Source organism: Puma concolor, chromosome D3 (genome assembly GCF_028749965.1).
Source record: "Puma concolor isolate L17-30 chromosome D3, mPumCon1.1.hap2, whole genome shotgun sequence".
NCBI classification, from domain to species: Eukaryota; Metazoa; Chordata; class Mammalia; order Carnivora; family Felidae; genus Puma; species Puma concolor.
The window spans coordinates 81,377,855-81,399,332 of NC_141678.1; the positions used below are offsets into that span (position 1 = coordinate 81,377,855).

Sequence of the window (21,478 nt, forward strand, 5' to 3'; positions counted from 1 at the left end):
AAATGTGTCGATGATCCAGCCCGATCAAGAAACGGACGCCCCTTCCAGTGAAAAACCCTGACTCCGTTTTACACGTCAAGCCAAAGCGTTTTCTTGGAGATCGGCATAAACACAGAATCTCCGAGAATGCGACAGGGAATGATGTATTTTGTGTTAGTTAGAACTTCACCCAGAACTTGTCAGAAATCTCACATCATTAAAGGCGACACCGATTGTCACCGAGCTGCCAACATAACACCTCTGCCCCACCTACCTTTATTGCTGCCACGTTCCCGGTGACCCTACAAGGGGATGGCGAGCGCGTGACCACACCGCTCTGACTTCCAGCGTGGTCACGCCTACCCTGACATGCTGAAATACTCTTTCACTGCAACTGGCTCTTTTTTTTGTATTTCCTTTACAGTACGGTTATGGCATCATATTGACGATTTGCAATCACGTGGGTAGGTAGGTTGTCTTTGCACATTTGTCTCCTGCAAATTTCATTGCAGGAAAGTAAAAGGAATGTCCCTTAATATCTGCTGTAAAAAGCAAGATCTGGGTCTGGCCAAGGGCCACCTCCCTCCACCTTACTTCCCACCCCCTCCCCCTCTCACTCTGAGCCGCCCCCTTGAACATGGCCAGCCCCTATATGTGTTTCTCAGACACCTACAAGGCTACCTGCCTCCACCCCCCTCACTGTCCCCTTGCCCTCCTTTTCCTTTCTATAGAATTTATCAATGCCCAACACTAAATTTTGAACTGAATTGTATATTGACTTTCTCTGCTGCTAGAATGAAGTTCTATGACACCAAGGTCTGGCTATCTTATTCTCAAGCACCAGGAACAGGCACCTGTTAACATTAGGGACAAACAGAAGGACAAACAAACCAGCAGAGAAACTGAAGTTCGGTCCTGCAAACGGGCTCCAGTTCCCTGCGAACCAGCAAACCCTCCCAGAGCCGCTGCAAAACGTGCTCTTCCTTCCACTGGCCGTGTTGTCCAGGCTGCACCCTTTGCCCCATTAAAGAGCATAAAAGGGAAAGAAGCCAGAAAGAGGGAGCAGGGCAAATTTTTTAAAAATAATCATCTTTTGGGGGCGCCTGGGTGGCTCAGTCAGTTAAGCGTCTGACTTCGGCTCAGGTCATGATCTCGCGGTTCGTGGGTTCGAGCCCCATGTCAGGCCCTGTGCTGACAGCTCAGAGCCTGGAGGAGCCTGCCTGTTTCAGATTCTGTGTCTCCTTCTCTCTCTCTCTCTCTCTCTCCCCCTGCCCTTCCCCCACTCATGCTCTGTCTCTCTCTCTCTCTCTCTCTCAGGAATAAACACTAAAAAAAAAATTTTAAATAATCATCTTTTCAGGACAACCGTGTGGCACAGACTCCAACACGGCACTGAGCCTAATCCTCGATGTGTCCTGTCCACCCTCTCTACTCACCACAGAGAAACACACATTGGAGTCCCCCCGCCCCCTGCCCAATAAATGGGGTTGAGTTGACTGGATATCCATGCGGGGCAAACAAAACAAAACAAAACAAAACAAAACAAAAAACCAAAACAAAAAAACCCTTTGCCCTCCCAGCTGAAAACCTTCACATAACTTAGTTCCAGGGGCATCATATAAATGTCAACGTGGACAACAAAACAATACCACTTTTAGAAGTTAACATTAGAGAAATCTTCATGACCTTGGGATGGGAGAGATTTCCAAGCCAGACATAATAAATGCTAATCGTGAAGGAAAAGAGCAATAAATCAGGCTACATTCAAATTAAAACTTCTTTCCGTCAAAAGATTCTGCTAAGAGAGTACAAAGGTGGGAGAAGATAGTTAGCAACACAAACGACTGATGAAGGGCTCAATCCAAAAAATGTAAAGAACTCCTATAAATTCATAACAAAAAAGACAAGCAGGGATCCCGGGTGGCTCAGTCAGTTAAGATTCGGACTCTTGGTTTCCACTCAGGTCACCATCTCACGGTTGGTGAGTTCGAGCCCCAAGTAGGGCTCTGCGCTGACTGTGGAGCCTGCTTGGGATTCTCTCTCTCTGCCCCTCCTCCTCTCTCTAAATAAATAAACCTAACAAAAGACAGGCAGCACAGGTGAAAAATGGGCAAGAGACTTGAACAAGCACCTCACAAAAAGGATGACCAATATACATGAAAAACAATTAGTGCTCAATACCTAGTACTGAAATCCCACAATGTGATAGCACTACAAACACACTAGAATAGCCAAAATAAAAAGACTGGACAATTTTTTTTTAAAAATTTAACGTTTATTTTTGAGAGGGAGAGAGAGAGGCAGAGAAAGAGGGAGACACAGAATACAAAGACATCTCCAGGTTCTGAGATGTCAGCACAGAGCCCAGCTCCGGGTTCGAACTCACGAACCATGAGATCACGACCTGGGCCAAAGTCAAGAGTTGGACGCTTAACCGAGTGAGCCACCCAGGCACCGCTATTTTACCACAATTTTTATTTTATATTATATTATTTTATTCTATTATTAAAAAATTTTTTTAAATGTTTATTTTTGAGAGAGACGGAGAGAGATAGCATGAGTGGGGGAGGGGCAGAGGTGGGGGGAACAGAGGATCCAAAGCAGGCTCTGTGCTGACAGTAAAGAGCCCGACGGGAGCCTGAACTCACCAACCGTGAGATCACGCTGACCTCAGCCGGAGTCAGACGCTCAAGTGACTGAGCCACCCAGGTGCCTCTACCACAGTTTTTAAAACTCCTTTTAAAATTAAAAAAAAAAGAGAGACAGTAGCAACAGTTATTGTAAGGTACCTCCACAAACAAGGGAAGTTAACATGTTCACAACAGAAAGAAGACATCCATAGAGGCTCACGGTTTATGTGTCGGTTGGTAGTTGCTGTTGTTTATTACCCCATCCAACACTCGATTAACGATTTCCGTAAGCTATTTCATTTTTCAACATAAATACCAACAGGAATTTCTAATGGTAGGGAGTGAACTAAAAGAAGTCCATAGCAGTAACTAATATTACCAAGTTACTCTATTTGTGGCGTGACTGTAGCCCATAGCGATCACCAGGTAAGGTGAACTTAACGCTGCTCCCTAAATTAAAGATCAGAGTTGATTCAAAGGGCACTAATATTACTCGACTTAATAACTCAATTCAGTTAGTGCTGTTATCCTAAGTTCTCAGCTTACGTAATTAAGGAAGTTAAGCTACGGGTTACCCTTTGATGATATTTACCTGCCTTCTGATTATCTTTAAACTGCACTTCCAATCCATGAGCTGTAACTACTCGTTATTTTTCTCACGTGCCCAAGGGTCAGAATTTACCCTGGAAGTTTATCAGAACTGCTTCCCATCTTCAAAAACCCAGATCTGCGTGCAATGGCCTATAGTTTGCCTTGAACAAGATCTGCCCAAATACTCAGTTTAACCTAGGGTTCTAGCAAGAAATCGAGCAAGTTGATTTCACTTATTTTTCTTTTCTCCTCCTGAGCAGAGGTCCAATTTATAAAGCATGTCAATGAAATGCAAATCTCATTTTCAAGGTCAGCTTCAACGCACAGCTAAATCACATTTCAAACGCCACCACAGATTTCACTTACTTGACACACCAGAAGAGTTGGCTTTAGGACCCTTGTATAATCTACTGATGACTTCTACGAAAATCACTGAATCTTTGTAATCATCCAAAGTAAAATCACGAATGCCAAAACACTGGCCCTGACTCCCAGAAAAAAAATGCTTAATAAATGGCAGCAAATAATATAATAACAGCAAGAATTGAACGTGCCTGTAAGGTGAATGTATTATCCCATTTTCGCCAAACGGATGTGAGAACAATCAGTGATTCCATTGCATTTTGTAAATTACCAAGCTGCACCAATTCAAAATTTCTTCTGAAACTCAATTCCTAGGCATTTGGCTTTTGTTCCTGGGATTTCCACTGCTTTAGAGGATCCAGCTTTAATGGGCTCTTTCTGAGAAATCCTCCATCGGTTCTGAGAAGCACTTTTATCGAACGCACCATTTAACTTCATTTTGCAATTAATGAAACTTTCAAGATATATTTCCCCTTCCCCCCTCCTTTCATTCTAGTTATTTTTTTTCTTGCCTTTTGGGTAATTAAGAGCAGAAAACTACTCCCACTAGGAAGTAAAGACAATAAACATGGCAACAAAAACACGAAATGCCAAACAAATGTCATTTGCAGAGTTCTGAAAAGCCCATCTCTCAGAATTAAAAACATTCTGTGTCTCCACCAAAGGTCTTGGGCTGCTAGCTCTCAAATGGATCACTTTCTGATTTCGGTGAGATCCAACCAAATGGTAACGCTTTTCAAGTTTTTAGTCTTCCTTGACAAGATGCTTAACCTTTTCCAATCGGGGAGGTAGACTCTTGCCTGCCTTGGGCAACCTGACTAGTTTGGTAATAAAACAAACCGCCAATTCAGTTGTTTATTTTGTTAGCCTAAAAATGTTTGCGTGGTTAACGGAATGCAAATGTACCGTGTCTGCTCTTCTTTTAAAAGTTTTAGACAAATCATCCCCTGACATATTCAGCCGGGAATGACCCTCTGGTTGTAAAATACACGTCCCAACCCAGAAACGGGACAGAAAAGTGGGCAGTTTATAGAGATGCGTATCCTCTCCACGTTCCTTTGCACTGTGTAGGGAAAAACCGTTTCAATCCTTTTCCCAGTCGCCCAGTGCACAACCCCAGAATTTTCAGTTCAATTATATTCCTAGTAAGCCACAGGGCCCCTCTGGTAACGGATAAAACCATAAGGCTTCGTGCAGAGGAAGCAAAAACGCATTCAAATGTGAGAATAAATGGCTCCCCCAGGATTCTTTATACTTCCTAGTTTTAGGCAGATCAAGAGCACTTTTAAAATAAACTTGGAGTTCCTGTCTTATTCCAATGGAAAATCTGACTTCAGACTCTTTAGCGACACAAAAGCAGCTTGCCTTTCCCGCGCAACCAGAATCAAGCTTTTGTCACCTTAACTGTAAGCAGGTCAACAAAAGAGGTGCCCCGTGGGCCGGGCCGCTGAATGTTGTTAGTAAGTCTGGTGGCAGTCTTCGCCTGGGGGACCATCTGGGGAGCTTTAAAACCTAGTGATTCCTGGGTCCCACCCTCTACCCCGACATGTCACGATTCAATTGGTCTGTCCTGTGGCCTGGGAGTTTTCAGTGTTCCCTGGGTGATTTGAATGTGCGGCCAAGGGTGAGACCCCGGTGTCTTCTTAGTCCGTCCGGGCTGCTATGAAAGAAGAGCATAGACTGGGTGGCCTATAAACAACAGAAACTTATTTTTCTCACAGTTCTAAACACTGGGAAGTCCACGATCGAGAAGCTGGCAGATTCGATGTCTCGGGAGAGCCCACCCCCCGGTTCAGAGACAGGCATCTTCCGTGTCCTCCCAAGCCAGAAGAGGCGAGGAAGCTCTCTGGGGTCTCTTCCACAAGGGCACTGATCGGATTCACCTCCACCCGCCTTACGACCTAATCACCTCCCAAAGGCTAGAAGTTTGGGAAAGGGACACAAGTATTGAGTATACAGCAAAAATTTGGTCAAGAGGCCCCCATGCCAAGGGAGGTGCAGGTGGGGCTCCCTGTGGGCACAGAGCTCAGAGGTAAATGAAGCCAGGGGTGGGCTGAGGGTACAGGTGCCGGTAGGGGCCCCACGATCCGACAGCCACAGCTGCTTCCTCGCTAAGAAGCAGAAGGATTCCCCACACCGGGGCGGGGTGGAGAGGGGGAGGGTCACACATAATTCTGCAGGGCTCTCATGCAAGGACCCAGATGCGGGCCTGAGCACAGCCTCCCCTACTTGGGGGCCCTAGAAAGAGACACTTCCACGATCTGAGTTGTGCCAAAGGCACTCCGAGTCGTCACAAGGGTCATTCACCACAAGGTGGTCACGCAGGGCTGGGCCCTGAGCCTGCGGCCTCGACACGAGGCCCCATGTGTCCGTACCACGCGGCCTCTGCAATACTTGGTGGCAGGACTGCCCCTCACGCTCCACGGGGAATTGAAAACGAGCTGGTTGCTTTGACATTTGATTTTATCTTACTTTCTCCAGTTTGTCTGGGGTGGGGGGGGGGGGGTGGGGAGAGACAGAGGCAGAGAGGGAGAATCCCAGGCAGGCTCCGCACTGTCACCGCGGAGTCTGACTGGGGCTCGAACTCACTAACCATGAGACGGTGACCGGAGCCGAAGTCGGATGCTTAACTGCCTGAGCCACCCAGGCGCCCCCTGAAATTTCAGATCCAAAAAAGGAACCCTCAAACCCAGGCCTCAAGAGCATAAAGTCTCAAAGCAGAGAACTGTGCCGCCCTAACAGGTGGAGCATCTTACTTTAAAACAGCATCGGGGCATCCTAAGTTTTTGGTTGCGGTGCATTCGGGGTCGAGCGGGCGAGAAGTGTGGGGTTTTCCTCCCCCAGGCCCAAGACAGGCACACACAGCTCTGGATCCAGACTCTGAGAATCCTGGAAGTTCACGGGGGCTGGATCCTCTCAGGCTCCACTCCAGCGAGTGTAGACGCCGGGGAGAAAAGGGAAAGGAGTTCCTGGCAGCGGGTTGTGGAGCACCCCCGAGGCATCGAGGTCTCGCAAGCCCAGGCTCCCCACCTCGCTCTGTCTTTCAGGGTCCACGACGGCTGCTCACCTACGGCCACACCATCCAAGGGCCCAAGAAGTGCGTCTATGCAGCAGCTGGGGGAAAGGGGGCTGGAACAAGAGTTCTAATTTTTTAATGGAAAAACAAAGGTCATTGGGGGAACTTCTCACTCGCCCGCCCAAGAGCCTGTTGTACTCAGCTCCCCTGGCAAGGAATGAGGGATTGTTGTTCCCTGCTGAAGACCATTGCCCTGGAGATGAGCTGGGTGGGAAGAAAAATGTCCGTGGGGGCTCTGTCCTCGCTGTGTTCCCTCGCTGGCTGACCTCTGGAACTGAGCCCCAGGAGGTGGAAGGGGCCCTGGCGATCCTCCTGCCATCCCCCCTGAGGATGCCTGGCCTTACCTGGAGCTGTATCTGGGCAGAGAGGCAGCTACACGGTGCCCCCCTCCCCGCAGCCTCGTGAAAAGACAGCAGATGCAAATACAAGACGGGTGATGGCTGGTGAGGTGCTGGATGGCAGAAATGTTCTAGAGGCTTGCACGGGCCACACATTGAACATATGTCAGCCATGTGCCACGGCTCTTCCCTGGGAGCGGAACGCTGCGCTTGGATTTCACAAACAGGCTCACCGTGCAAGGGGGAGACAGTGATATCAGGGTGGTGGCAGCTATGCAGGGGGAGGGGGGGTGCCCGCACCGCATCAGCCCGGCCTGGAAGGGACCGGAAGTGCCCTCGCTCACTTTCATTTAGCAAACCCGTCTTTGTATTCACTGCCTTCCGCGGGCGACTCAAACTTGGCAACATACAAACCATCCGATGGGGATGCGGGAGATGGGAGGTGGTGGGGGTCCCCTGCTGCTGTAAGGGGGCATTCTGTCCCCCACTCTCTGGGGTCGGGAGACCCGTCCTGCTCTGGGTATATCTGGACTTTGTCCTAGAAGGGTCTCCTGAGGGGCTCTGCCCCTATGACAGCTGTTTGAAAACAGACCACAGACACCGTGATGTACTCACAGCTTCGGGACATCGGTGGGATAAAATCTGTCCCCTGACAGGCAAGATGCCCGACGGTTCCCTGTACTATCCTTAAAGTTGCAGTAATTATTTGGGAATTGATTTTGTGCCATCAAATATGAATAGAGAAGCTTTTACACAGTTGGGGGAGGGGCGGGGACACACACGAATGATTATGATACGAACCTATTGCACTTAAAAATCTTCTTTGTAATGTCTTTATTTATTTTTGAGACAGAGAGAGACATATAGTCTGAGCGGGGGAGGAACAGAGAAAGAGGGAGACACAGAATCCAAAGCAGGCTCCAGGCTCTGAGCTGTCAGCACAGAGCCCGACGCGGGGCTCGAACTCACGAACCGCGAGATCATGACCTGAGCCGAAGTCAGACGCTTAACTGAGCCACCCAGGCACCCCAAAGAACCCACTGCACTTTATAGAAACACAAAGAGAACACAGACAAAGGGAAGGTTAACTCTGATTGAAGGAGAGATTCAACAAAGAGACTGGGGCTGCGGGCAGGGGCAGGGGTGGGGGTGGGGGGGGGCGGAGAGCAGGAAGTGGAGAGGAGACCGAGGGTTCATGAGAGGTAAGTGGGAATGAGGAGGACGGGTACCAGCCCAGAAGGTGCCTGAATAAGGAGCTAAATCGTGAGAATTGGGGGCAGTTTCGGGGCGAGGGGAGATGTGACAGGAGAGGTTGGATATGGCGCAGAATCATGGGAGGAAGGTCAACATTTCCTTAGTATCCCAACTCGGCCGGGCACAGCACCAGCTCGCTGCCTCATGATACCACCATAAGAACGCCATGGGGTAGATGTGATTGCCCCCGTTGTAGATCTGGGTCTCCCGACTCCCTTGCCAATATGAAGACCCATCCAAAAGGTGCCCCAGACAGCTCTGAGGGCCTTGAAGGAATGCAGGTCTCTAATGCAGGGCACTGTGGAGAAAACTGGCACATTTCACACAATGCTCGCCCTGAAACTTCTCTGCACACCACCTTTCGCTCCCTCCCTCTCCTTTCTCTCCTGTCCCAATTGCTCCAGGGGCCATTTCATACTCAGACCAACTTACTGCTTTCCTGGTCCTTCCCACCAGTCCCCTGAATTAGCAAGACAAAAGGAGCCAACCTTCTTAGAAAGTATTAGAATTCTCTAGGCTAATAATTTTATAGTCTTGGCCAGTCACAAACTAACAAGGAAACAGAAGCTCCGGGGAATTAGGAATTTCTCAAGGGCTACGACAGGTGTTTTAGGAAGATATTATGGAAAAGGGAATGAACAGACTGCGAGCAGGTGCTCAGAGAGCGCGAGGCCAATTCCGATCACATTGATCACATTTTGAAGAAGGCGGAACTCGAGGGATGGGGAAGAGTCAGCGGTTGCCCGGGGGCTAAAGGTAGAGAAGAGTTCGACCACCAAGGGGGCAACACGAGGAAATTATCTTAGGGATGAAAGAGCAGGCGCTGTGTCCTGATTATGGTGGTGGTTATGTCTCTATACACCCGCCAAAACTCAAAACCGTATGCAATGACAGCGAATTTTACCGTATGTCAATTTAAAACTAAGAATTTAAAACAACTGGCAGACCAGCAGAGAGATGACCGAGCTGTCAAGAAGTGACAGGGATGCTGAGCTACATCAGGAGCAGCATAAAAAGCAGGGGTGGGGCTCTAGGTGAGAGAATTCAAAGGCGGGACTGAGATATGCCTGGAATCCGTGTGAAGAAGGAACCAGAGAACTGTGGGCCATAGATTTTTAGACATTTTGCAAGAGATCTTAAGAGATCATTCGGGGGGAAAAAAGTTCTATCTCACATACCAGAAAACTGAGCTGAAAACGATCTAAGGGTTTGGGCTTTGTCTGGGTGGCTGGTGATATCATTACCCAGACAGAACAGACACGGAACGGCCAGGCTCAAGGAGGAAGTGGATGAGTTCACTTTTGGATATTTTGAATTTGGAACATTTATGTCACCAAGATTTCTTTTTTTAGTTTTCAGGAATTTGAAAACAAAATTGTTGGGTTTTGGCATTGAGAGCAGTATCTTGCCACAAGTACTGTTTCAGCTACAGTAAGAAAGAACTCGTGGCTATAGAGTCCTACTCGAAGACGGTATGTTGCTCCGACTTTGTGTGTTGTGGCCAACAGTCGTTCAAAATCACAAGGAGAGAAGGACATTGACCCAGTAAAGGTTTTAGGGACATTTCTCCATCAAGGTGTTTGCCATTAACACTACCATATTTTCAAGGGCCTATACAACGACATATAAATTTCCTCCTTATTGGTAACATACAGATCAAACTTTGAAACAGTTGTTTTCCATTCTTATCGATGCCGATGCCAGGAGGTGATTCGCTGCTGTTTTGTTTTTGCTTTTGTTATACAATGTGTAGCAAATAACCAAGGAACGTGAGCGCGGAGTTGTTCTACACCATCAGCGGTAACCTTGCAAAAGTCTCAACGCTGCAGATAAAAATCTCAAACCAAGGAGTCTTTCGTCACTATTTCAGAGCAGTTTGCAAAATGCCTTGGTTTAATAGCCAGGCAGCGAAAAGAAGCAGCGTTTCCAACACCCTCACAGCCCCTGGGATACGGAACCCATTTTAAGACCAAGAGCCCCACAGTTGCAAACCACCAAGAAGGCCTAACTTCTTCGCAGCAAGGTTGGATGGCAGAATAACAAAATATAAAGTTCATAATATTGAAAACAACAGCTCTCTGTTTCTTCCAGAGCTGAGCAGGGGGACTGCAAAGATGGGGAGTCTGAAGAAGAAGGTAGAATGTTGGCACCTTCCGGTAGAGACCTTGGTTTTGCTTGCTGATGTATCCATGTGCCTGGAACGAAAGCAGGCTCCTAGTGTGTAAGGGCCAAATGAATGAATGAATGAATGAATGAATGAATGAATGAAGCTAAGAGAGAAGTGAACAGATCTTAGAAGTAAGAGAAGGCAAAGGCCACTTATACTTCCTTGGCTGATTCATCCATTCAGCAAATGTCATTGGGCACCAGACCATTTGTAGGCATGGTGGTGGGTATTCAAATGCAGAAGATACAGCACTGGGCCCCAACACATTTATAACCCAGAAGAGGAAGAAAGAAAAGGATGGCAAACATCTGTGTATCAGAGCATGTGACAGAGCTTAGAAGGGAGGCACGAGAAAGGCTGGAAGTGTGGTAGAGACGTGGAGGTGGGAGGAGTCACTGCTAATGGGGACCCCTTCATCCAGGGCATCCGAACCTTAAAGGGATGCAGCATCGTGGAGAAGTTGGATGGAAGCAGAGCACTATGGGATTTAAAAATAACAGGAAAGAGGGGCGCCTGGGTGGCTCAGTCAGTTAAGCCTCTGACTTCAGCTCAGGTCACCATCTCATGGCTGGTGAGTTCGAGCCCCGCGTCGGGCTCTGTGCTGATGGCTCAGAGCCTGGAGCCTGCTTCGGATTCTGGGTCTCCCTCTCTCTCTGCCCCTCCCCTGCTCGTGCTCTGTCTCTCTCTGTCTCTCAAAAAATAAATAAATGTTAAAAAAAATTGTTTAAAAAAAAATAACAGGAAAGAAATATGCCCAGAGCAGAGGAGGCTGGAGGGGTTTGAGGAAAAGCATATCTTGCTGAAGAGCAGCAGGGATGAGGGGGGAGGATTCACAGTAAGGGAGGAGCTTGGCAGGAGGCTCCTTTTTCTTGTAGAAGAGGAGGAGCCTTGTTTTAAGCAGGGGAGAGTTCTCAGCAAGTCTGTGACAAGGCAGATCAACTGGGGTGAGGAGAAACTTGAGCAGGTTCATAGGATCTCCTAGGCAAGAGTTAGGAAGGGCAGTGGCAGCAAGACTGGGAAGTCGCTGGGGATGACAGGGCCTGTGGCTCCCTGTGTGGGTGCTGAGCAGAAGCGCGAATGAGGCGTCCTGAGTTCTGCGCCTGGGTGATCGGGATGAAGGTGCTGACGTGGAGAGAAATCGTAGAGCCCAAGAAAGGTTTTGGAAGCAGGATAATGAGTTTAGTCCTGAATTAAGCATTCTGATGATATGGTAGGTTGGAGCCATCAACAGGACATCTGGGTGGACAGGCTCACGAGGCAGGAGTATACAGGCAGAACTGGACTGTGCAGAGAAACCCATTTGAGAATCAGCCACTTACAGGCGATCCTGAGGCTGTGGGGCTGGAGAAGTCACTGGAAAGAGAGTCAGGAAGAGAGAGGGAGAGAAAGAAACAGTATAATTTTTTTTTTTTTTAATGAGAGAGAGAGAGAGAGAGAGACAGAGTGTGAGTGGGGGATGGGCAGCGAGAGAGGGAGACACAGAATCCAAAGCAGGCTCCAGGCTCCCAGCTATCAGTATAGAGCCCGACACAGGGCTGGAACCCACGAACCATGAGATCATGACCTGAGCCGGAGGCTCAATCGACCGAGCCACCGGGGGGGGGGGGGGGGGGCCAAGAAACAGTATCCAAGGACTTTCCAAACCATTTACTCAGCACGCCCCCTCAGAACATGTTTTTCAAAGCAAAAGAGAACTCCCGAACCTGGTTTTTAACTTGAAGCCACCGCAACTCACTCACAATAAGGGCCACGGCAGCAATCCTGTCCAACAAAACCCAAGCTAAACCCCATTGCTGGCCTTCCGCTTGAGCAAGGGAGCCTGATGGGAGGAGGGGAATGTCGCCCACTGCTCGGGCCGGCTCTCCTTCCAGAGACTTCCTTCATGTGCACGCAGCAGGCAACAATCACCATGGGCTTACAGAAGCACTTCTATCTGGTGGAAGGCAAAGGAAATGAATAACCCAATTCACTTAATCTGCACTCAACACAGATAGAAAAACAAGAGAAGATGTGCTCACTGTGTAGGAGGAATGTTCTTTCCTACTCCCACCCTCGTCCCGCCCGTCTCTCTTTCCCAGGTCATTATCAACACATTTCAAACGCCTCGAAGATGTTGATAAAGCAGCTTCACATCTGCGCACTCCTCCACAGAAGGGGCGACGCGTCTCAAGACCGAACCTTCCCACCTTTGCAGGGAACAAGAGCCTGACTTCTACGCTCGGCACCCACAGCTGTTTTCCACGAATAGAAAGAACCCAGCCGACCCAACTGGCTCTTTGAAGGTACGATATCCTTTTCCTGTGGCCTAATTTAGCTGCAGATTGAAAAGTGCAAAAGAAACCCAAAAAACAGAAAAAGTGGATGAGGTTTTCACAAGAGTTACATAGTACGATGAAGCAGAATTGCTTCCCACGTTGAATTCTTGATGCACGTAGTCCTGGTGTACATTCTTTGTTTGTTGAAAGCCCCTCTAAATTGTTCCCCCCCGCAACGTGTTATTATTGTGACCGAGGAGATGGAAGTTCACGGTCATCAGAAAAATAGTCTACAGTTTTCAAAAAGTCATCACCCTTCTCATCAAGGACTCAGAAGACCGTGTCGAGGGGAACATCACCTAGCTGGACAGCTACTGTCACACGTGCCTGATGCTCAACAGGTCCTCGTCGGCTCTGGAAACCAATACTCATCAAGTGTCAAGGATCCACAAGCCTGTGTCGGGGCATCAGTCACAGAAAGTGACACAAACAGAGCAAACACTCTCTTGGGGTTTGCAGTTTAAACCAAGGTATCCTCTCCCGACCTGTAAAAGTGCACACAAGAGCACGTTCGACAGCACAAAGGCGAGCCAATGGCCATAGGGTTGAGGCTCATGGGACCGTGAGGCAATAGGAAAACCTAATGCAGCCGCATCCTCTGCATGGAAATGCGGAGGCCAGACAAGACCCAGTGAAAGATTTAACAGGTCAGCTAGAGCGGTTCTCATGAATACATCTGGATGGCGGTTTATTACGACATGGAAACCTGTAAAACGGTCCATTTGGTTTTCAGAAAAATGTTCAAAGGATTCAGCACAATTTTTTTTTTTTTTTTTTTTTAAATCATGCCCCACCAGGGCGCCTGGGTGGCTCAGTCGGTTGAGCGTCCGACTCCGGCTCAGATCTTGATCTCATGGCTTGTGGGTTCGAGCCCCGCGTCAGGTCTGTGCTGACAGCTCAGAGCCTGGAGCCTGCTTCAGATTCTGTGTCTCCCTCTCTCTCTGCCCCTCCCTCGCTCACTCTCTCTCTCTCTCTCTCTCTCTCAAAAATAAACATTAAAAAAAATTTTAATAAAAAAATAAAAAATAAAAGAATCATGCCTAATTCTTAAAAAGATGGATACATTGAGGTTTATTACTATAGAGGCCAGCACCTGGGACCATCCTAGTTTATTCTGATGTCCCAGTGTAGTAATTAATAACACCTCCTTTCACCCTTGTAAGGGTTCCAGCGTGGACAATAAACTTTACAGTCATACTAGATCTGAATGGTTGGCAATCTAATAGATTAAGGAGAACATTAAAATAAAATACAAAATTTCAGAAGGGCTTTCCTTCTGAACTAAGGAACATAGTTAAGTAATAGTCCAGGCTTTATATACTGCACTTCCATTCACAATTCTGGGTGGGCAGTGACATTCTGATCACCGAGTGGGGCTCGCACACAGAAGAAGGGTTCGTGCACGGCACCGAGCAGGTGCGGGCACATTCAGAAGAGGCGAGCTGGGCTCTAAGCCTCCCGTGAACAGGCGACATGTGTACCTACCCGGCCCCAGCCCCTGGTCTCCTCCCACCAGGGCCCAGCCAGGCTCTCGGTGGTTGCTCCCCCTGCACTCCGCCCTCCCCTCCCCACCCCCCCCCCCCACCCACAGAGACCAGAAGCAGCAAGGTTGGTGAGACAGGTCTAATCACATGAAACCAAAACACTTCTCCAGACTGCACTACCCAGAATGAAATGCTCTCTGATCCACTGAACATTTGAAGCCAAAACACACTCAAACCTTGAGCATCAGCAGCGCGCGTACTTCTCTTTTTCAGGGTTGTGGAGGGAGGGTGGGGTGCTGCACAGAATAACAATTTTCAGCATAGGAAAATCCCCAGTACGCAGGCCGACACCTGCTTTATCTATTCTCCCCAACCAAGTTAAATCATCACAAACAGTTCTCGACGAAACACCCTCCGTGGGCTCAGAGACGACAGGGACCGGGCAGGGGCCGGGCATGCGTCGGGCTGGTGTCCCCGTCAGCGTGGGCTGGGAAAGGGGCATGTTCACGACGGAGGCTCAGGGGATTTGAGCACGGATAATCGGAATCTTCACCAACGCGCTCGCACAGGGTCGGGGCGGGGGGGGGGGGGGGGGCAGGTGAGTACATATAAAGCTCGTCCGGGACCACACCTCCGCTAATCCACACACAAAAATAAAGACGAACTACAGCAGGCATCTTCAAAAGTCACATTTCAAAATTTATTCTATTTGTGTATTTTCCCATTTCAAAAGTTAAAGCAAGATCTCCGCACGGGAAACTAGAAGAGATCGTGTAAATGTGCGGAAACACTCCCTCGCCCCGCTCCCGATCTTCTACAGGTACCGATCATGAAACGATTCATCTTTAGATCTTTTTTAAGAACTAGCTGCCTACCAGAGACCTTCACTTCTGCGCTTTTTTTTTTCTCCAAACCTAGCATCTCCTTGCCATGTGATCTCACTACGCTCAGAGCTGGCAGAGCAAAAGCCTGTCATTCTTAAAACATGAAGAGAATAATTCAGCGCCTTTTTTTTTTTTTTTAACGTGATCACAGAGAATGCAATTAATACTCTGGCTGCCTTGGTATGTAGACCAAACCTTCTGCCACAGTGTTTCGTGGCGCTTCTGTCTAGGGCCGCTCTGCCAATCTTTTCATTCCACCAGAAACGATGCCAGACTTCTCAGCGCTCAGCAAAGTATAATGAAGCAGAAAAGGTGGCCGTGCCCTCAGTGGGGGAATGTGCTCCTGGAGTGAGTCTCTACAAAATACAAAGCTACCTCCAGATCCAAGGCCTTTTGTCTCCCCATCCCTCCTGAAAGCAATTAAAATCTAGTCTTTAAAAAGAAAAGAGGGTGAAATTCTTACGTCTTCACGGAGAGCCCGGGAGCTTTTTAATTCATACGAGGTACGAGGCAGCAAGATTAGCTGGAGACAGAGAACAAGCAGTGATTTACTAAAGCCTGTGATCGATGTGGGGAGAGTTCCTACCCACACAACAGTAGACATACAAGATATCAGAAGAAATAAAGATAATTCACAGAAAAGATAGGGATAAAGAGAGCCAAGGAAGACAAATGAGTACAAATGCTTTTAGATATTCTAGTGCAACACCTGTTTATTGGCTACAGCCACAAGGTGGTCCTTGACCCAACCCCTGTCTCATTCAGGGCCATATGAAGAGTGCAAGCCAGTGATGGTATTTACCATGGATCACAGGGCCCCCAAGTATATTAGACAAAAGAACAGCCATAAAACCAACCCCCTAAGCTATCACTGAATGCATGTGAATACTATTTTAGTTGATTCTCTGACCCTCAAAACTCACAGAATCACAAAATTTTTTTTTAAATTTTTTTTTCAACATTTATTTATTTTTCAGACAGAGAGAGACAGAGCATGAACAGGGGAGGAGGGGCAGAGAGAGAGGGAGACACAGAATCGGAAACAGGCTCCAGGCTCTGAGCCATCAGCCCAGAGCCCGACGCGGGGCTCGAACTCACGGACCGCGAGATCGTGACCTGGCTGAAGTCGGACGCTCAACCGACTGCGCCACCCAGGCGCCCCCAGAATCACAAAATTTTAGTGCGAGATCCTTTCACCCAACGCTCTCATTGGATTAAAGAAGCTCAGAGAAGTATGTGACATTCCCAAACAGCAGGTTTCTGGGAGGGCCAGGATTTAACCCAAGGCCCTTGCCCTCCACCCCACCTCCCGGCCCTCAGTACCGTGATAATCTCACCCGCCATATCGGCCACCTATTCCTGGCCTTGATGGCTTCTTTCCTAGAAGTGTACCTCCCCTCAGTCTTGTCTGTATTGAGTGTCCGATATTGTGATATGACAAGAAGTATGTATTTGGTCTTCACCTCCAGTTCCTAGCACAGAGCTCCTAAAACTCTTGGAATTTCCTGAATGACTGGGGTGACAGCAATATCTTTTGTTATGATGCTGGGCCTTAGTCCCCAGTTCCGGACACAAGAGCATCTAAGACCCTTGGAATCTCCAGTGATGAGTGTCTTTTGTAAGCTAATTAGATGTCTAGTGGCTGGGGGGCCTTGGATGTACTCAGGATGTCGGGAAGCCTGCCACCAGAAAGTCCAAGGCTTGATTACAGGGGGATGGAACTTTCAGCCCCACCCCCAACCTTCTGTGGAGACTGAGTCAATCACCAAGGGCCAATGATCTGATCACTCGTGCCTGTGTAATGGAACCTTCATTAAAACCCCTTGACTATGGGGTTCTGAGAGCTTCTAGGTTGATGAACAGCCCCACAGCCCTTCCCCATCCCTTGCCCTATGCGTGTCTTCCCCGTGGTTGTTCCTGAGGTGTATCCTTTATAACAAACCAGTCAGAGTAAGTGTGTCCCTGAGTCATAGGAACTGTTCTAATAAATTATCAAACGTGAGGAACGGGTAGTGAAAACCTCTGATTGGTAACCAGTTGGTCAGAAGTGCAGGTGGCCCAGACATTCATCTGGTGTCTAAAGTGGGGGCGCTCCGTGGAATCTGATGCTAACTCTAGGTAGTCAGTGTCAAAATTGAATTAAGTTGTAGGACACCTAGCTGATGTCCAGAGATTTGGAGAATTGGTTGTTGGTGTGAGAGAAACCCCCAGCCATCTGGTGTTAGACATGCTGGGGGTCAAATAACTCAGACGTGCCTCCTGGCATCTGATCCCTTGCCTCTTTGGAGCGGGGTACCCGCTTGGTCCTCCCATCCCATGGGTGACCCAACTCGGTCTCGGACCTTTCGGACAGGTGAGAGCCACAGGCCTTGCTACGTGCTGCCAGGAATTTGACATGACCATGTGGACTTCCAACGGAAAAAAAAAAAAAAAAATCCCCTTGTTGTGACAATATGTACGATCCCTCCCCTAACCTCGACCTCATGACTACAAAAATTCAACATGAGTCAAACCTTTCCATTGAACATTGGCTACGACCTTTGATTAATGTGTCCTATTTGTCACGGGACATGCTCGTGTATACTCACATACACAAACACAGGCATATTTACTTCTAAATAGGACCCTGTTCCATTATCTTTGGTACAGAAACATAAGTAAATATTTCCACGGGTAATTTCTAGTTTATCTCTCACAGGCATTGGACTAGAAGCTGAAAGTCTGATGTTGTACTCTTAATTCTAACGCAAGGCGGGTAGGCCAGCCCCCCCTCATACTGTCACATACTCACCGATAAAAGTATAGCCAGAGCCTCCCTGAGTGGACCAGGAGTGGGCTCAGCAAGACCACGGATGTGGATGCACTTGGTAAAAGTCGCACAGAGTGCCACAGAACTGTCTAAACTACACCCCATCTGTGCAAAAAAGAAGGCTCCCTTTACCCTCCTGTGTAATAGTAACCAAAGATGGGAGTCAAAAGGAGACCACACTGGGTAATAAATGGTTAGCAGTCTGGACCAGTGCTGTCCGATAGAAATATAATATGAGGGGCGCCTGGGTGGCGCAGTCGGTTGGGCGTCCGACTTCAGCCAGGTCACGATCTCGCGGTCCGTGAGTTCGAGCCCCGCGTCGGGCTCTGGGCTGACGGCTCGGAGCCTGGAGCCTGTTTCCGATTCTGTGTCTCCCTCTCTCTCTGCCCCTCCCCCGTTCATGCTCTGTCTCTCTCTGTCCCAAAAATAAATAAAAACGTTGAAAAAAAAATTTTTTAAAAAGAAATATAATATGAGCCACATATGTAATTTTAAATTTTCTAGTGGTCACATTTAATGTATTTTTATTGAAACCAATATATCCAAAATATTATCATTTCAACATGCAATTAACATGAAAATGACTAATAAAGTCTTTTTGTGCTCATCTTTTTGCGTCTTTAAAATCTGGTGTGTATTTTATTTTATTTATTTATTTATTTTTATGTTATTTTTTTTTTAATGAAATTTACTGTCGAATTGGTTTCCATCTGGTGTGTATTTTAATGCTCCAATCACATTTCCCTTCAGACTAGCCACATGTCACACGCCCAGTGGCTGCCACACTGGACAGCGAAGGAGATTTTAGAAACGGTACGGTTTCACGCTTTCACGGTCGCACACGAGTCTTTTTTCGATGCCTAACACACTGCCTCGTAGCAAGTAAATGCGCAGTCAATATCCGTGAGATACAGAAGCGTCTAGATGTCTACTGTGACCACGGAACATCTTTGGGATAAGAGGAGGAATAAAGGACTCCCAAAAGCATTAGTCTGTGTTGATCTTCTCCTGTTCTTGAAACCCAGAAGTCCCGGCTTGCAGGACGCTCAAGGGAAAGAGACCGGTCCCGGTGGAATCCCAGGCGAGGTCTCTGCTGACGGTGGGGGCCGTTCCTTCCCAGCCACCTTTTTACCTGCGTCATTGCGGACCTGTCCACTCCTCCACAGTGGCTGCTGCCAGGAGCTCAGGGAGACGGCTGAAAACAGAGGAGCACTTACCCCCGGGTCCCGTATTACTGTGAAATCATTTGCATTCTGTTCAGCAAATCTGCGTAAAACTGGAGTCAAGAGAGCTTGGCTGGGCTTCCAGGCCACGCTCTTTCTCCACGCTGCTGTGGCCATCACTGTTGATCACCATTTACAAGGGTGGTAGAGGGAGACAGACCCCCCGTTAGGATCAGCATTAAAATAGAATCCCTTCCCCACACTGCCATGAAAGTCGGTGTCCTCGGGGGTAAACGAGTGAAGGAACTCTGAGATGCAATCTGGCCGCTGCATCCTTTGTTATGACAAGAGTTTATTTTATGGGACTCTGACCTATGGCACGAAAAACTCAGCTTCAGTTGGGGTTGTAACGATCCATGACGGCGCGCACACCTGAGCGCCCTCGAGCTCAGATTCCGGCCCGTGGGCCCCCTGGGAAACCAAACTCACCACCCTTCATTCCAGAAAGCCACAGACTTGCATCCCCAAAGCAGAGTTTACCCTAGAGGACCCCTTCCCCTTTCCACCAGGCACGTTGAGGGTAAACTCAAGGTGGGGAGCGACTGCCTTTGGGTGCACGGTCTCCTTTCTCTTCCTTTGGATGGGGGAGGGAGGGGAGGGGTGGGGCACGGGGGGGGGGGCGGGGACAGGGGCGAGGGGCAGGGGGCCACAGATCTTCAGGCAGCAAGTGAGCGAAGTAAAGGACACAACAGAGAGGGCGAACGTGCCAGGGGGAATCGCACAGCAAACAATTTGGTACGCGTTTACATTTTGTTATTTTATCTCAGCCGCCTATCTCTTTCTAGGACTATTTCCCAGAGAAATTCCATTTTCATTACAAAGCTGGTTTCTTATGCCAGGGAAGACTGTGGTGCTGTTATTATTGCATTGTTATTTCTACTAAGGTCATCTCAGATGGTATGTCTACGTGAGATAAATGGTTTCCTAAACAGGCTTCTCTACATCCTGCCGCTGCTTACGTTTGCCCACTCATCACTCCTGGGGCCTTGACACAAGCAGCTTCCAGGAAACTCCAGAGGAGGAGAGGCCACAGTGCTGTGATTAAGGGCACAGAGTGCTCTGCGGCTGCCTGAGTTCAAATCCCAGCTCAACCCCAGAAGTGGCCGAGTTAGTCGCCTCTCCAAGCCCCCGTGTCCTCATCTCCAGGGATAAAACCACACCGACCTCTCTGGACTGTCCTAAGAAAGAAACGCGTTCGTGCAGATAGGATTTAGAAAGTATCTGGCACAGAGTAGACACCCCACAAACGGACGCTTCATCGTGATATGGCTGGGCTGTCCCCCTAACGCGGCCAGCGCTGCCTGCGACATCACACGGCCAGCTGTCCATTCGTTCAGTTCAGCCAATGTTTACTGGGCACCTACCATGTGCTTTCCCTGCGCTAAGCCCAGAGTATTCCGTGGTGGTCAAATTGTATCCATATTCTCAGATTCTACCTTTGAAATGTCTTTCACGGTTGTCCTATCCCAGGGGGAAGAAGGGGCAGGCGCTCGGCCCCATCGCAAGATGGACACCTGCCCCATCTTCCCACCTGGCCTCCCTCCTGCCCCCTCCACCACCATCACAACTCACGATCCTGCTAGAAACCTTCACTGGCTCTCCACTGCATGAAAGATCAAGTCTAAACTGCTCACGGGGTGCAGGGGACACTCAGGCCCTAGTGAATCGGCCTCGGCTATACCTCCAGCCTCCTCTCCTTGCCTTCCACCCCCACAACCCGTCTATTCTGGTCATGCTCACTTCTGTACCATCCCCAAGCTCGTTAGACCCTTCTCATCACTCTGTTTATTTGCACGCGGTGCCCTTTCCCATTCCCCACAAGGCAGGCTCTCAATTATCCTTCCAGATTCAGGCCAAATGGCACCCCCTCCGGGAAGCCCTCCCTGACTTTCTCAGGAAAAACGCAAGGGGAGGAGATCTTTCTGTTCACGCGTCAGCTGCCCCGGGGGAGACTGCCCTCCACGAGGCCAGAGATGGCACGGAGAATCCTCGAAGGCACTGAGAATGGTGAATGAGCGGATGACCACATGTCACGGGCCAGAGCCTCCAAACTGAAGTCACCAGGCAGATGCTCAGGGTTCAGGCGTTGCGAGAAGGCTCCGCACACGAGCCCCTCCGTGTCCCGCAGCGGGGTGGCCAGCGACGCTTAATATGTGGACAATGTCACTCAGGCAGAGCGAGGATCATTTAGACACAGCCGGACGGCAGAAACTCCCCCAGAACTACCAATCCCCGTATCGACTTAGGTCAAGCTCCTCTCGATTCTCCGCTCTAAAAAGCGAGGTGGGAGGCAAGGGACACGCAGGGAAGCACATGCCCTTTGAGGGCGCTCAGCCTGTGCAACCTTTGTCACACCGCCCCTGCC

The 21,478-nt window shown here is 48.8% G+C and overlaps 1 protein-coding gene and 1 long non-coding RNA gene across 3 annotated transcripts in view; both read right to left on the reverse strand.

Moving 5' to 3' along the window:
- BCL2 (BCL2 apoptosis regulator) overlaps positions 1-21,478 on the reverse strand; it is a 179,223-nt gene that overhangs the window by 139,566 nt on the left and 18,179 nt on the right. The window lies entirely within an intron of this gene.
- LOC147575675 (uncharacterized) lies at positions 15,192-18,122 on the reverse strand. Its single transcript, XR_015242629.1, has 2 exons — positions 16,233-18,122; positions 15,192-15,992 (listed from the first exon to the last, which is right to left on the reverse strand). It is a non-coding gene; the product is annotated as an uncharacterized LOC147575675 (long non-coding RNA).